The sequence below is a fragment of the Plecotus auritus genome, assembly GCF_963455305.1.
Source record: "Plecotus auritus genome assembly, chromosome: 9".
NCBI lineage: Eukaryota > Metazoa > Chordata > Mammalia > Chiroptera > Vespertilionidae > Plecotus > Plecotus auritus.
The window spans coordinates 56,706,791-56,722,222 of NC_137783.1; the positions used below are offsets into that span (position 1 = coordinate 56,706,791).

The 15,432-nt window shown below is 44.0% G+C and overlaps 1 pseudogene across 1 annotated transcript; it reads left to right on the plus strand.

Annotated features, from left to right (window-relative positions):
- Window positions 1-6,490: 6,490 nt before the first annotated feature.
- LOC308234099 (non-POU domain-containing octamer-binding protein-like) lies at window positions 6,491-8,085 on the plus strand (annotated as a pseudogene). The gene has a single exon. The product of its transcript is annotated as a non-POU domain-containing octamer-binding protein-like (transcript).
- Window positions 8,086-15,432: the final 7,347 nt, after the last annotated feature.

The following is a 15,432-nucleotide window of genomic DNA, read 5'->3' on the forward strand; positions in this document are numbered from 1 at the left end:
CCAGTAGGGGGAGTGCAGGAGGCAGCTGATCAATGATTCTGTCCCATCATTGATGTTTCTATCTCTCTCTCCCTCTCCCTTCTTCTCTGAAATCAATAAAAATAAAAATATTTTAAAAACAATAAAAATTACACCCATCTTTACCAAATTAAGATTAATTTATTTGCAAAATAAGTCAGTTCAATAAACTTGGCCTAATTATAAGTCCAGCAAGAAGAGTAATTAACCGGGGATGGGAGGAGGGTGGGAGTGGTGTTGGAGGGGGAAGTCAATCAGGGGAAAAGGAGACATATGTAATATTTTAAACAATAAATAAAAATTTAGAAAAAATAATAGTAATTATCCACATAGGCTCTTTTAAATCTGCTTTGCTGGACTTCTTCATAAGGAATCTTCAGATTGAACTTAAAAAGGCCTCTCAAGGCTAAGAAGCTAAGCCACATACTCGCCATCAGACTTCACCTGCAATGCCTATAGACTTGGAGTTAATTCCTCTCTTCTCAAGTTTCTCCATGTATTCTTAAGTGCTTTCTTTGCATCTCCCAGGAAGCAACTTTTGTTCTATACCTGGAAAGACTGCTATGAACAAGTTAGCAAGATATCAGGCTGTTTTCCCAGAGAGGGCTTTTATTGGCTTCCAAAGACAAGCTTGATTCTTTAAAGCTTTCTAATCATATCTGAGTCTATGCATGTCTCTCTCAAATATGACATTCCAGTCAAAGCCTTAAGAATTAAGTTCTGGAGTTCCAAAATGGCAGCAGAGTAAGTGGAAGCTACACTGACACTCTCCCAGAACCAAACTGGAATTACAACTAAAAAACAGAAAAAACATTCTGAATAATCAACTGAATACTAGCTAGAGAGAACCCTGATAACCAAGCACAGAAAATGGAGACCACACAGAGACTGGTAGAAAGTGCAGAGACATGAGAGGGCTGGCTGGGCTCCCACAGACAGTAGCAGCTGAAGTTCCTGAAGAATATTTCAGCTGTGCGGGGGTTCCCAGTGAGAACTCTGGGGTCAAAACCCCAAACTGGGCTCCCCAGCCGAGAGCACCAGAACTGAGAAAGGTGCCCACATAACATCTAGATGTGAAAAGCAGCAGATTTGCTGTCTGCCAGGGAGAGACGGCTGAAAATGCAAGCACCCTCTTAAAGGACCAAGGCACAAAAGTTTGTGTGCAGCCACTCTCCTTGTGAGAACACAAGGAGAACAGAGCTGTGTGAGGAGAATCCAGGGTTGGGGCTCTGTAGTGAGAGCTTGGAAGGCAGCTATTCTGGTTTCCTGTGTTGAGTCATTCCATCATACTGCAAAAGACATCTTTCTCCAGAAGACCTTTAACAACCAGGCAGCTTTTGCCTGAGGAGGAAGCATTTGTCCCACCCTATTGGAACCCCAACCTGTGGAATTTATGCCTTGCTGTAGTCAATAGCATGAGGCTAATTAAGACTGAGAATAACAATAAAACTGCAGACAGAGGCAGATCTCTGGAGGCTTTGAGTCCTTGTCTGATCTTCTTCTGGACCCAGGGTTAGGAAAAACAGATGTTGGTGCACATCTTGATCCTTTCCAAAGGCACCCACCCCAGCAGAGAGAGCCACAAGCTGTGGATTGCTTATAACTCCATACAGTACTCAGGACCAGTCACAAACCGAGTCTGACATTGTTCTTCACCAGAGACTAGGAATTGTAGCAGATCTACCTAACACATAACACAAACCCAAAGATGCAGTCAAATGGCAAGACAAAAAAAAAAAAAAAAAAAAAGCCCCAAATGAAAGAACAAGAGAATTCTCCAGAAGAAGAGCTAAATGAAATGGAGATAAGAAATTTATCAGGTATAGAATTCAGAATAATTATTACAAGGATGCCCAACAGCGTGAGAAAATGTAGCTATGAAAAATGACCAGTCAGAAATGAAGAATGACATAGCACTAATAAAGAACACATTGGAAGGAATACAGAGCAGATTAGGGGAAGCTGAGGATTGGATCAGTGAATTAGAAGACAGGGTAGAAAAATCATTTAATCAGAGAACCAAAAAGAAAAAACAATTTAAAAAAAACAGGAGGACAGCTTAAGGGAGCTGTGGGACAACATGAAACATAATAATGTTCGCATAACAGGAGTACCAGAAAGTGAAGTAAAGGAGCAAGGGATAGAGAATGTGTATGAAGAAATAATGGCAGAAAACTTCCCTAACGTGAGGAAAGAAAAAGTCACACCAGTTCAGGAGCCACAGAGAGTCCCAAGCAAGAAGGACCCAAAGAGGCCCACACCCAAGCACATCATAATTAAAATGCCAAAAATTAAAGACAAAGAGAGAATCTTAAAGGCAGCAAGAGAAAAGCAAATTGTTACCTACAAAGGAGCTCCCATAAGGATGACACCTGATTACTCATCAGAAACTCTATAGGCCAGAAGAGAATGGCATGAAGTACTCAAGATAATGGAAAGCAAGGATCTTAAGCCAAGATTACTATATCTAGCAAGGCTGTCATTCAAAATAGATGGTCAAATAAAGAGCTTCCCAGCCAAAAAAAAAAAGGCTAAAGGAGTATACCACCACCAAGCCAGCATTACAAGAAATGCTAAAAGGACTGCTATAATGAGAAGAAAAAATAGAGAGAGAAACCTAGGCATACTAATTAAAATGGCAATAAATAAGGTCACATCAATAATAACCTTAAATGTAAATGGATTAAATGCTCCCATCAAAAGGCATATGGTAGCTGAATGGATATGAAAACATGACCCAACTATATGCTGTCTATAACAGACTCATCTCAGAACAAAAGACACACACAGGATGAGAGTGAAGGGATGGAAAAATTTTTTTCCATGCAAATGGAAAATAAAAAAAAGTTGGAGTAACAATACTCATACCTGACAAAATAGAATTCAAAATGAAGACCATTACAAGAGACAACAAAGGTCACTACATAATACTAAAGGGATTGATCCAACAAGAGGATATAACCCTGGTAAACATATATTAGCCCAACATAGGAGCACCTAAATATATTTAAAAAAAAAAAAAAAAAACTTCCAGAGGACTTTAAGAGAGAGATCGATAATATAGTCATAGTAGGGGACTTTAACACCCCACTGACTTCACTGGATAGATCTTCCAAACAAAAACTTAGCAAGGAAACAGTGACTCTAAAGGACACACTGGATCAGAGCTATTTAATTGACATTTACAGAACATTTCACCCCAAAGCTGAAGAATATACATTCTTCTCAGTGGGCACATGGATCATTCACAAAGATAAACAACATGTTAGGATACAAAACAAGTCTTTACAAGTTCAAGAATATTGAAATCATATGAAGCATCTTCTCAGATTACAGAGGAATGAAATTAGATATCAACTACAATAAAAACACCCCAAAACATTTAAACACATGGAGGCTAAATAGCATGTTATTAAACAATGAATGAGTTACCTATGAGATCAAGAAAGAAATCAAAAACTTCTTGGAAATAAATGAAAATGAACACAAAACCACCCAAAATCTCTGGGACACAGCAAAAACAGTCCTGAGAGGGAAGTTCATAACAATACAGGCCTTCCTCAAAAAAACAAGAAAAATCAACAATAAACTATTTAATCCTACAACTTAAAGAACTAGAGCCCTAACCGGTTTGGCTCAGTGGATAGAGCGTCGGCCTGCGGGCTGAAGGGTCCCAGGTTCGATTCCGGTCAAGGGCATGTACCTTGGTTGCGGGCACATCCCCAGTAGGGGGTGTGCAAGAGGCAGCTGAATCGATGTTTCTCTCATCGATGTTTCTAACTCTCTATCCCTCTCCTTTCCTCTCTGTAAAAAAATCAATAAAATATATTTTAAAAAATAAAGAAAGAAAGAAAGAAAGAACTAGAAAGAGAACAACAAGAAAATCCCAGAGTAAGTAGAAGGAAGAAAATAATAAAGATTAGAGCAAAAATAAATGACATAGACACTAAAAAAAAATAAATAAAATACAAAAGATCAATGAAACCAAAAGCTGGTTCTTGAAAGGATAAACAAGATGGATGAACCGTTAGCCAGACTCATGAAAAAACAAAGAAAGAGGATGCAAATAAATAAAATCATAAACAAAAGCGAAAAAGTAACCACTGACACCACAGAAATACAAAGGATTGTAAGAAAATACTATGCCAACAAGCTGGACAATGTGGATGAAATGGATAAATTCCTAAAAAATACAATCTCCCAAAACTGAATCAGGAAGAATCACAAAACCTGAACAGGCCAATAACAACTGATGAAATAGAAGCAGTAATAATAATAATAATAATAATAAAATCCCAGCAAACAAAAGCCTGGATCCGGACAGCTTCACTGGGTTCTTTTACCAAACATTCAAAGAAGAACATCTATACTCCTCAAACTTAAAAAAAATAAAAATAAAAAAATAAAAATAAAAATAAAAATAAAAAAATAAAAAATAACACAAGAGGAAAGAATACTTCCAAGCACTTTTTATGAGGCCAGCATTATCCTAATTCCAAAACCGGATAAAGACACTACAAAGAAAGATTATAGCCCAAGATCCCTGATGAACATAGATGCTAAAATCCTCAACAAAATATTAGCAAAACAGATCCAGCAATATATTAAAAAGATCATACATCATGACCAAGTGGGATTTATTCCAGGGATGCAAGGCTGGTACAATATTCACAAAGCAATAAATGTGATACATCACATAAACAAATTGAAAGACAAAAATCACATGATCATATCAATAGGGCAGAAAAAGCATTCGACTGACTCAGTGGTTCTCAACCTTTCTAATGCCGTGACCCTTTAATACAGTTCCTCATGTTGTGGTGACCTCCAACCATAAATTATTTTCGTTGCTACTTCATAACTGTAATTTTGCTAATGTAAATATCTGTAAATAAACAGCAGCTAGCAGGGTCGCCTAAGACCATCGGAAAACACAGATATTTACATTACAATTCATAACAGTAGCAAAATTACAGTTATGAAGTAGCAACGAAAATAATTTTATGGTTGGAGGTCACCACAACATGAGGAACTGTATTAACGGGTCACGGCATTAGAAAGGCTGAGAACCACTGCTGACTGTATCAGAGGGGAGCGAGGTTGCCAGGAAGTTAAGGCATTAAGCAACAACAACAAAAAACCTCATGGACAGACAATAGTATGGTGATTACCAGACAGAAAGAGGACGAGTAGAGGTTAAATTGTGATGGACGGAGATTTGACTTGGGGTGATGAACACACAATACAATATACAGATGATGTATTATAAAATTGTGCACCTAAAACCTACATAATTTTATTTAGCACTACGGGCCCAGTGCATGAATTCATGCACCTTGAAAGGAACTGTGGGCTGTGAGGCTGTGGTAGGCACAGAGGCGGGTCTCAGCCCATCCTCCATGCCCCCGCCCAGCCCCTCCCACTGCGGCTCTGGTTCCCTGTCTGCTGGCAGCCCCACTTCCACAGCCACCTAGCAATTGGGGCCAGTGCTGTCAGCCAGTACGAGCAGCGGCTGCTGTTCCGATTGCCCCTCAGGAGCAGGAGGAGGTGGAGAAGCCCTGAGGGGTGAATGGGGCTGGAAGCCGCCACTCACATCCTGCTGACGGCACCAAGCAATCAGGGCCAGCGCTGGGCACCAGCAGTGGGTGTGAGCAGTGGCTCCAGCAGCAGCAGCAGGTACAAGCACTGGGCAGGACCGCAGTGCACGGGAGCAAAGAATTTTCAGTAACCACCAGAGGCTTGCCCCAATGGCAGCGACTTGCGCCCCCCTTGGTCTGGCACCCCCACTCACCTGCTCCACCATCCTGCTGCGGCCGACGCCCACCATCTTCCATGCACACCCCCTGGTGGTCAGCCCATGTCATAGCAACCAGTTGTTCAGTTGTTCCAGTTGTTCCACCGTTTGGTCTATTTGCATATTAGCCTTTTATTATATAGGATTGTTTATAAAAGCAATACCTCTATAAAAATAAAATAAACAACCCAAATGTCTATCAAAATGGAAAAGTGTAGCCATACCTGGTTTGGCTCAGTGGATAGAGTGTTGGCCTGCAGACTGAAGAGTCCTGGGTTTGATTCTGGTCAAGGGCACATGCTGGGTTGTGGGCTTAATTCACAGTAGGGGCAAGCAGGAGGCAGCTGATCAATGATTCTCTCTCATCACTGATGTTTCTATCTCTCTCTACCTCTACCTTGCTCTCTGAAATCAATAAAAATATGTATACTTTTTAAAAATGGAAAAGTGTAAATAAATGATCACTGTTCAGCAGTTTAGAAATGAAGTCATCCTATATGCATTAATATATTATATTATATTATTAAATAGAGAAAGCATGTAGCAAAAGCATGAATATATACAATATTGTTTATTTTTAGAATACCATTTGTGTTAACTCACAGATGAAACCCAAAGCACACAAAAGCAAATTAAACAAAAAACTGTCTGGAGTTTTTTCTTGGGATGGTAGAGGCCATGTAGCGTCGCCGTTACTTTGAGGAGCGAACAGTCGGTAGAGGGGTACAAAAAATGCAGAGCAATAAAACCTTTAACTTGGAGAAGCAAAACCATGCTCCAAGAAAGCATCATCAGCATCACCACCAGCAGCACCACTAGCAGCAACAGCAGCAGCCACCGCCGCCAGCAGTACCTGCAAATGGACTAGCCAGCAGCCAAAATGAAGGCTTGACTATTGACCTGAAGAATTTTAGAAAACCAGGAGAGAAGACCTTCACCCAATGTAGCCAGCTCTTTGTGGGCAATCTTCCTCCTGACATCACTGAGGAGGAAATGAGGAAACTGTTTGAGAAATATGGGAAGGCAGGCGAAGTCTTCATTCATAAGGATAAGGGCTTTGGCTTTATCCTCTTGGAAACACGAACCCTAGCGGGGATTGCTAAAGTAGAGCTGGACAACATGCCACTCCATGGAAAGCAGCTGCGTGGGCGCTTTGCCTGCCATAATGCATCCAGTCCGAAACCTTCCTCAGTATGTGTCCAACGAAATGCTGGAGGAAGCTTTTTCTGTGTTCGGCCAGGTGGAGAGGGCCATAGTCATTGTGGATGATCGAGAAAGGCCCTCAGGAAAAGGCATTGTTGAATTCTCAGGGAAGCCAGCTGCTCGGAAAGCTCTGGACAGATGCAGTGAAGGTTCCTTCCAGATAACCACATTTCCTCGACCTGTGACTGTGGAGCCCATGGACCAGTTAGATGATGAAGAAGGACTTCCAGAGAAGCTGGTTATAAAGAACCAGCAATTTCACAAGGAGAGGGAGCAGCCACCTAGATTTGCACAGCCTGGCTCCTTTGAGTATGAGGATGCCATGCGCTGGAAGGCACTCACTGAGATGGAGAAACAGCAGCAGGACCAAGTGGACCGCAACATCAAGGAAGCTCGTGAGAAACTGGAAATGGAGATGGAGGCTGCTCACCATGAGCACCAGGTCATGCTAATGAGGCAGGATTTGATGAGGCGTCAAGAAGAATTTCGGAGGATGGAAGAGCTGCACAACCAAGAAGTGCAAAAACGAAAGCAACTGGAGCTCAGGCAGGAGGAAGAGCGCAGGCGCCGTGAGGAAGAGATGAGGTGACAGCAGGAAGAAATGATGTGGCGACAGCAGGAAGGATTCAAGGGAACCTTCCCTGATGTGAGAGAGCAGGAGATACGGATGGGCCAGATGGCTATGGGAGGTGCTATGGGCATAAACAACAGAGGTGCCATGCCCCCTGCTCCTGTGCCTGCTGGTACCCCAGCTCCTCCAGGACCTGCCACTATGATGCCAGATGGAACCTTGGGATTGACCCCACCAAATACAGAACCCTTTGGCCAAGCAGCTACAATGGAAGGAATAGGGGCAATTGGTGGAACCCCTCCTGCATTCAACCGTGCAGCTCCTGGAGCTGATTTTGCTCAAAACAAACGTCGCCAGTACTAATAAAATTGCAGTGTCTAGTTTCCCAAAACCCTTAAGAGAAGGACCCTTTTTGGACTAGCCAGAATTCTACCCTGGAAAAGTGTTAGGGATTCCTCCCAATAGTTAGTTCTTCCCTGCCTGTACTACTCTAGGGAGTATGCTGGAGACAGAGGTCAAGGGAGGTTCCCTGCCTGTACTACTCTAGGGAGTATGCTGGAGACAGAGGTCAAGGGAGGTTCCCTGCCTGTACTACTCTAGGGAGTATGCTGGAGACAGAGGTCAAGGGAGGGGTGATATTTAACAAATCATTTCTGTGTGGTATATTGTTGAATCGTGTCTGTGTGGTGCATTCCTGAAGTCTCTCGATTATTGAAGGCCAGGGGTGGGGAGTAATGGCAAAGTGGATCCAGTTAGAGCCCCCATGAATCTTGATCATTCCATTCTGTTTATCCTGTTCTATTTGCATTTTCATTTTTAAATTTCCCGACCCCGGAGACACTACCATATGTACCACAAAAACCACAAATGTCCTCCATCACTTTATTCACTCCCAGGTGGGAATTCAGGCAAATGTCTGCAGAGGTCACAGATAACATACATACATACAGTTCTGTTATACCCCATATATTATCCCTTCATACCTTAAGGAAGACATTTTTCTCTTAGAGATTTTTTAGTGTATCTTTTAAAAAAAAATATATTGTGTTAACTTGCCTCCATCTTTTTCTTGGGTAAGGACAACCCAGGAATGGCCCTTTTGTGTCTGATGTTGCTGTTCACAGCTTTTCTTGATAGGCCTAATAACAACCTTGGAACGGGGTTGCTGTATGATGAATGTCCAACAGTAGCTCTTAGCATTGCCTATCATAAGTAGTTATGCTATGCTTTTCTTTTATTGGTGTACCATGTTTGATTTGTTCCTGATACCTTCGGAGTTTTTTTCTGAAAATGAAGCAGTAATGCAGCATCAATTTATTAAAATACATTTTAATCCTTAAAAAAAAAACTGTCTGGAGGGTTACATACGCTAAACCATTACCACATCACCTGTGGGGAGGGCCTCGGGCTTGGCAGCAGGGAGTTTGTGGCCATAGGAGAGAGCAGTTTCATTGTTCTAAATAACAGAACATTCTCATGTATTATTTGTGCATTTAGAAAATAACAGATTCTAGCTATAAAGGACTTGATTTGGTCTAAGGCAGTGGTCGGCAAACCGCAGCTCGCGAGCCGCGGTTTGTCGCTCTGTTGACTAATGAGTTTGTTGACCACTGTCATATACTACCCTTTACCTCTTTGCACACAATATGCCACAATTGCCTAATCCTCACAGCTTCCAACTACACGGTAACATTTAGTCTAGTCCAGTGGTCGGCAAACTCATTAGTCAACAGAGCAGCAAACCACGGCTTGCGAGCCGCATGTGGCTCGCGAGCTGCGGTTTGCCGACCACTGATCTAAGGCAAAGGACAGACATACATGTGAAGCACTTGCTGGGTCTTGGTGATGCTCACATGGGTTCCTGGATTATCAGCATGAAGGCCCTTCCAGGGCAGAAAGAGGAGGAGAGAATGCAAGTCTGCTGGTCATGGGAATGGGAGATACCTTGTCCTGGGGCAGAGGGTGTGTGTGTGTGTGTGTGTGCGTGCGTGTGTGCGTGCGTGCGTGTGTGTGTGTGTGTGTTGACAGAGAGGTGTTGGCATTCACTTTGTGACTCTGAGACATTGATGCCCAGGTTTTTCCACATGATGCCATCCTTTGTGCTGGCAAGAGCATGACTGATGTGACATTTTTTAGCACAATGCCCGCTATTTTTTTTTTTCTGGATTCTCTTCCATGCTGCTGATCCCCACTCTGCAAGGTTTGATGCTGAAATTTTCCTGATCTTACCAGAAGGTGTCAGCAGAATGTTTTAGAGTCACAGCACCAGGACTCGTTACTTCCTCCAGTGGTCCCTCGATGGCTTGCTGACAGAAACACTAAGGGTCTGGGGTCACCCAACTGAGCCACCAGGAGTGACAGTGCAGGAAGTGAGGTTGAGTTCAGGGCTGCCACCTGGCCAACAGGAAGTTAAGGCTGCCAATAGAGAGATGTGCCCTCATTTCTGAAATGTTGAGGTATAAAAGTGTGTGTTTCAAAACTGATTAAATAAACTACTTCTCCCCCATCAAACCCAAACGTCTAGTGACGTCATTAGTCTATAGGGAATCTGAGGAGGAGGGCAGGAAAAGGCAGCACTGTCTTATCACTTGTCACCCCTCAAGTAAGGTAAATGAAATGGAGGCTGTTCCAACCCAGTTTTATAAATGCTCCTGGGACAGCCCCATTCCCACCTGTGGGCAGTCGTGCCGCCTCCTAGGGCATCATGCCCCTTCCTGACCAGTCTGACAGGGGTGGGCAAACTTTTTGACTCGAGGGCCACAATGGGTTCTTAAACTGGACCGGAGGGCCGGAACAAAAGCATGGATGGAGGGTTTGTGTGAACTAATATAAATTCAAAGTAAAGGAGTGGAGGGGAGAGCAAGAGAACCAGATAGAACAGCTGGATCTGGCCCGCAGGCCGTAGTTTGCCCACGGCTGGACTAGACTCTAGGAGAATGCCACTTGCCTCTGTGTGCTGTCTCCCTGGGTCATTGCATGTCCCTCTGCCCAACCTGGTTAGAGCTGGGAATCCCTATGGAATCTCCAGGTCACTCTGGCTCCAAACCCGTGTTAGAAGCCAGCGCCCAAGAGCTCATCACCGAGAACTGCAGATGTCCCAGAGTCGCTGCTCACCTGACCCCAGAGCCTCCATTTACATCTGTAAGACAGAGCCACCTCTGGCCTCTTCGCAGAGTTCCTTGCAGAGCCTAAAGGTGTTAACCAAAGAGGAGCCCAGCCTTGCAAGTGGCCCAGTAGTGGGTTGTTCGATCTGTTCAGTGTCTGCTGTTCCTTCCACAGCCCCCACGTTAGGATTATGCTTCCCGCCTATTGACAGCAGGCTTAACAGTGTAACTTGTTTTGGTCAAAGAAATCTGAGTGGAAGCGACATGTGCCTCTTCCAAGCATAACATAAGGAGCCATTGTGCTGTTCTCCCATTGCTCTTGTCCCTCATCTGGGAGACCTGCAGGTCCCACATACCAGCTGCTTCTTCATCCTGAGGCCCTAACTGAGCAAAGCTGAGGCTCATTTACAATGGACTTTTTAAAAAATATATTTTATTGATTTTTTACAGAGAGGAAGGGAGAGGGATAGAGAGTTAGAAACATCGATGAGAGAGAGACATCGATCAGCTGCCTCCTGCACACCCCCTACTGGGGATGTGCCCGCAACCAAGGTACATGCCCTTGACTGGAATCGAACCTGGGACCCTTCAGTCTGCAGGCAGACGCTCTATTCACTGAGCCAAACCAGTCAGGGCTACAATGGACTTTTGATGTGAGTGAAAAGTGATTCTTTGCTGTCATGTACTGCTGAGATTTGGGGTCATTTATTACAGCAACACCTAAGAGCCTACACTTACTGATATACGCACATAGAGGGCCAGTGGTATATGTGGGTTCCTTACTATCTCCCCTCTAAGGTTGAAGAACCCATTAGGCTTAGTATAATGAATTAGGATGATCAATGCTCCAAGTTTCAGAGGCAGGGAGGGTCAGGGCCTGTTTGGGAATAGCAGGGGGTGGAGGACAGTGGCTGAAGTACAAGTGCTGGGAGTGATGTGGTGGGGGAAGGGGTGGGCAGGTGCAGGGCCCTGTGTGGCAGACTTGGAGCTTGGATTTTACCCAACAGGCTCAGGCCTGGCAGGGGATGGGCTTCATCAATATATGCTGAGATATTGGGATTATGGGTTGAAGACCTAGAGGAACCAAGTTGTGTCGCATTCTTGTCTATGTTTCAATGTGAAAACAGTACCATTACTTACCTTCCACGTCTTTCAGTGATAATAAAATTTTGTGAACCCCTTATTTTGGAGGGGGTGTCACATATCCCATTTCAGGTGTGCCAGTGGGGGCCACGCCAGTTATCCCAGTGTTAGCAGGTGACAGGCTTAGTGCAGGTCCGTGGACATGGTGGAGGTGGGATGGTGTGGACCAGGAGGCTGAGCACAGGTGCGTTAGTCGGTGTAGGTGGGGTGGGCTGGATGTGGGGCAGAGCCACATGGAACTACCTCTGTCCTTGACCCAGCCCAGGTTTCTCCACAGCAGGGCGACTACCATAGGTCAGATGTGACTGGGCTGGGACTACTGCAGCAGCCTGCAGTGTTTGTCTGGCATTAATGAGAATGTTATCTCCAAGAAAGGACACGCTCCTCAGCACACACGGTGATCATGAAACATATTTGGCATGATAAACTTGAAGCCCTGCCACAGAGATCTGAGTGGAAGGAATACAGCTTTTTGCTCCTTGATAATTTCACAGTTGACTTAACTGTCCTTTTTCTTTTGATGAGTTTTAACTGGTTTTTAGAGAGAGGGGAAGGGAGAGGGAGAAAAACATCAATGTGAGAGCCAAACATTGATCCGCTGCCTCCTGCATGCTTCCTACCAGGGATTGAGCCCATAACCCAGGCATGTGCCCTGAACCAGCAACCTTTCCATGAACGGGACAATGCCCAATCAACTGAGCCACACCAGCAGGGCGGACTGTTTTTTATTTTATAATATATTTTTATTGATTTCAGAGAGGAAGGGGAGGGAGAGAGAGAAAAAAAAACATCAATGATGAGAGGGAATCATTGATCGTCTGCCTCCTGCACACCCCCTACTGGAGACTGAGCCTGCAAACTGGATTCGAACCTGGGACCTTTCAGTCCGCAGGCCCATGCTCTGTCCACTGAGCTAGGGCCTAACTGTTCTTAAGTGATTATAAAAAATGCTGGTGAATATCTACAGTGAATATATATAGTGAAGGTGTGCTTGAAATGCTCTTACTTTTTTTACCACCAGTTTTTCTCCCTTTTTTTTTTTTTTTTTTTTTTTTGGTCCTAAAAGAGTCAAACTCATGATTTGAAGTGCAACTTCCCAGCTTTGATGATGATGATGATGGTGAAAGAACTACCTGCATTTCCAAGCAGTCCCCTGGCCAGGCTGCCTGAGTGCCTATGTTCCACGCATTGTTTTGTTGAATTCTCTCCACTGCCCATGAGGCAGGCACAGCCACCTGGACTGTGCGTTCCATGAGGGCAGGGCTTGTTACCACTGCATCTAGAACATACCTCGGTTGCAGGTTCAATCCCCAGCCTCAGTCAGAGTGCAAGCAGGAGGCAACCAATTCATTTGTCTCTCACATCGATGTTTCTCTCTCTCTTTGTCTGTCTATCTCCCCCTTCTCCCTCGCTTCCACTCTGCCTAAAAAATCAATGGGAAAAATATCCTTGGATGAGGATTTTTTTTAAAAAAAGATAGGCAGGGGAATGGCATTAGAGAAAGAGGCATTTTGGAAAGATACAGGAAGAACTTGTCAACAGGATGAGCTGCATGTTTTTAAATGGATTATGATTTAGGTTACACAATAATTTAAAAACTCTTGCAGCAGTATTTCCCAAAGGTGGCCACACACGCTCTTTTTACAGTGTTACATGGACTTGCCTCCATCCAGAGGTGGGGCCCACGTCTCCTGCCCTTGAGCCTGGGCAGACATCAGTAATTGCACTTCTGCAGCACAGCTTTGTCCTGGACCTCTCTTGGGACATGAGCCTTGAAAGTCTGAGCTGACGGAAGACTGACTTTCCTGGGGCTCCTATGCTGGGACTCATTTAGAGGCCACTGAGATAGAAATGCCTGAGGATTCCCCGTGTCCAGACCACCAGCTGTTTGCATCTCCCAGGCAACACTTGCCAGACATGGAAGTGAGGAGAGGAGGAACCAGACCATCAGGTGATTCCCACCTTGGTTTCCCATCTACCCCAGCTTCTGCAGAGTGGACAGAAATGAAAAGGCCCCACCAGAGCTGCTCAAATTGCAGCTTTGTGAGCCATATAAACATTGCTATGGCCCTAGCTGGTTTGGCTCAATGGATAGAGCGTCAGCTTGCCAACTGAAGGGTCCCAGGTTTGATTCCAGCCAAGGGCACATGCCTGGGTTGGGGGCGTGCAGGAGGCAGCCAATCAATGATTCTCTCTCATCATTGATGTTTCTATCTCTCTCTCCCTCTTCTTTCTTCTCTAAAATCAATAAAATATTTTTTTAAAAAAACCCAACATTGCTATGGTTTCTCATGCTCTGGAGGTAGAAGAGGGAGTGTGGACAGTGGAGCTGCTCCACATCCTGCTATACTATGCCCACTAGTGCTGCTGTCTGAAAAGTCCCAGCTGCAGTGTGACCCCTACACCCCTGGATCTAGCACTGCCACCTCTCCACCTGTCTACAGCGATGCTATGGTACTACTCTGCCCCTCCAACAGACGGGTAAGCCCATTACCTCGCTTAAGAAAGGATCCCTTCTCACTCCTACAGCATCACATTCCCTCTCAGTTGGATCTTTAATACAAATCACAAACACCTTTTTATTAATCCTACCCTTAAAAAAATACTGTCTTGGAGCTTCAGGTCAAGATGGCAGCATAGGTAAATATGGTACTCCGCATCCTCCAACAACCGCATCAAAATTACAACTAACTTGCAGAGCAACCATCATTTAGAATCACCTGAATTCTAGCTGAACAGAAGTTCTACAACTAAGGATACAAAAAAAAGCCACATTGAGACTGGTAGAAGGGGCAGAGGTAAGGAATGGGCTGGTCTCACACCCACATGTGGTGGTTAAAAATCAAAAGGGATATCTCAGCTGCAGAGGTTCCCTCTGAGGAGTGAGGAGGTCCCAGCCCCACACCAGGTCCCCAAGTCCAGGGTTCCAGTGCCAGGAAAAGAAGTCCCCATAATTCTGGCTGTAAAAACCAGCAGGGATTGTGGCTGAGTGAGGCAAAAGACAGCTAGAGTCCCAGGTGTTCCTCTTAAAGGGCCATCAGAAAACACAGATATTTACATTACGATTCATAACAGTAGCAAAATTACAGTTATGAAGTAGCAACGAAAATAATTTTATGGTTGGGGGTCACCACAACATGAGGACCTGTATTAAAGGGTTGAGGCATTAGAAAGGTTGAGAATCACTGCTTTAGAGTGTTTCTTGTATACAGAAGGAAGTGCAGCCTTCTGACATGTTAGCCATCCATTTTAACTCTGTAAGTTTAACTCTCCTCTGAAGGGAGGCACAGAAGACTTTCTTTAACTCTACTTGTCACATTGTGAAATTTAATCCCAAATGGATTATTTCACACTAAATCACTTTGATCCAACATGAGATTTGAAAGCAGCTTTAACAAAGTTTTGTAAAGCCTTTATAGAGATACTCTCTCATCATTGATGTTTCTATCTCTCTCTCCTTCTCCCTTCCTCTCTGAAATAAATTAAAAAATTTTTTTAATTTTTTTAAAAAGATAGTCTCTTCAATAAATGCTGTTAGGAAAATTGAACAGGTACATCTAAAAAATGCAACTAGACCATCAACTTACACCCTACACGAT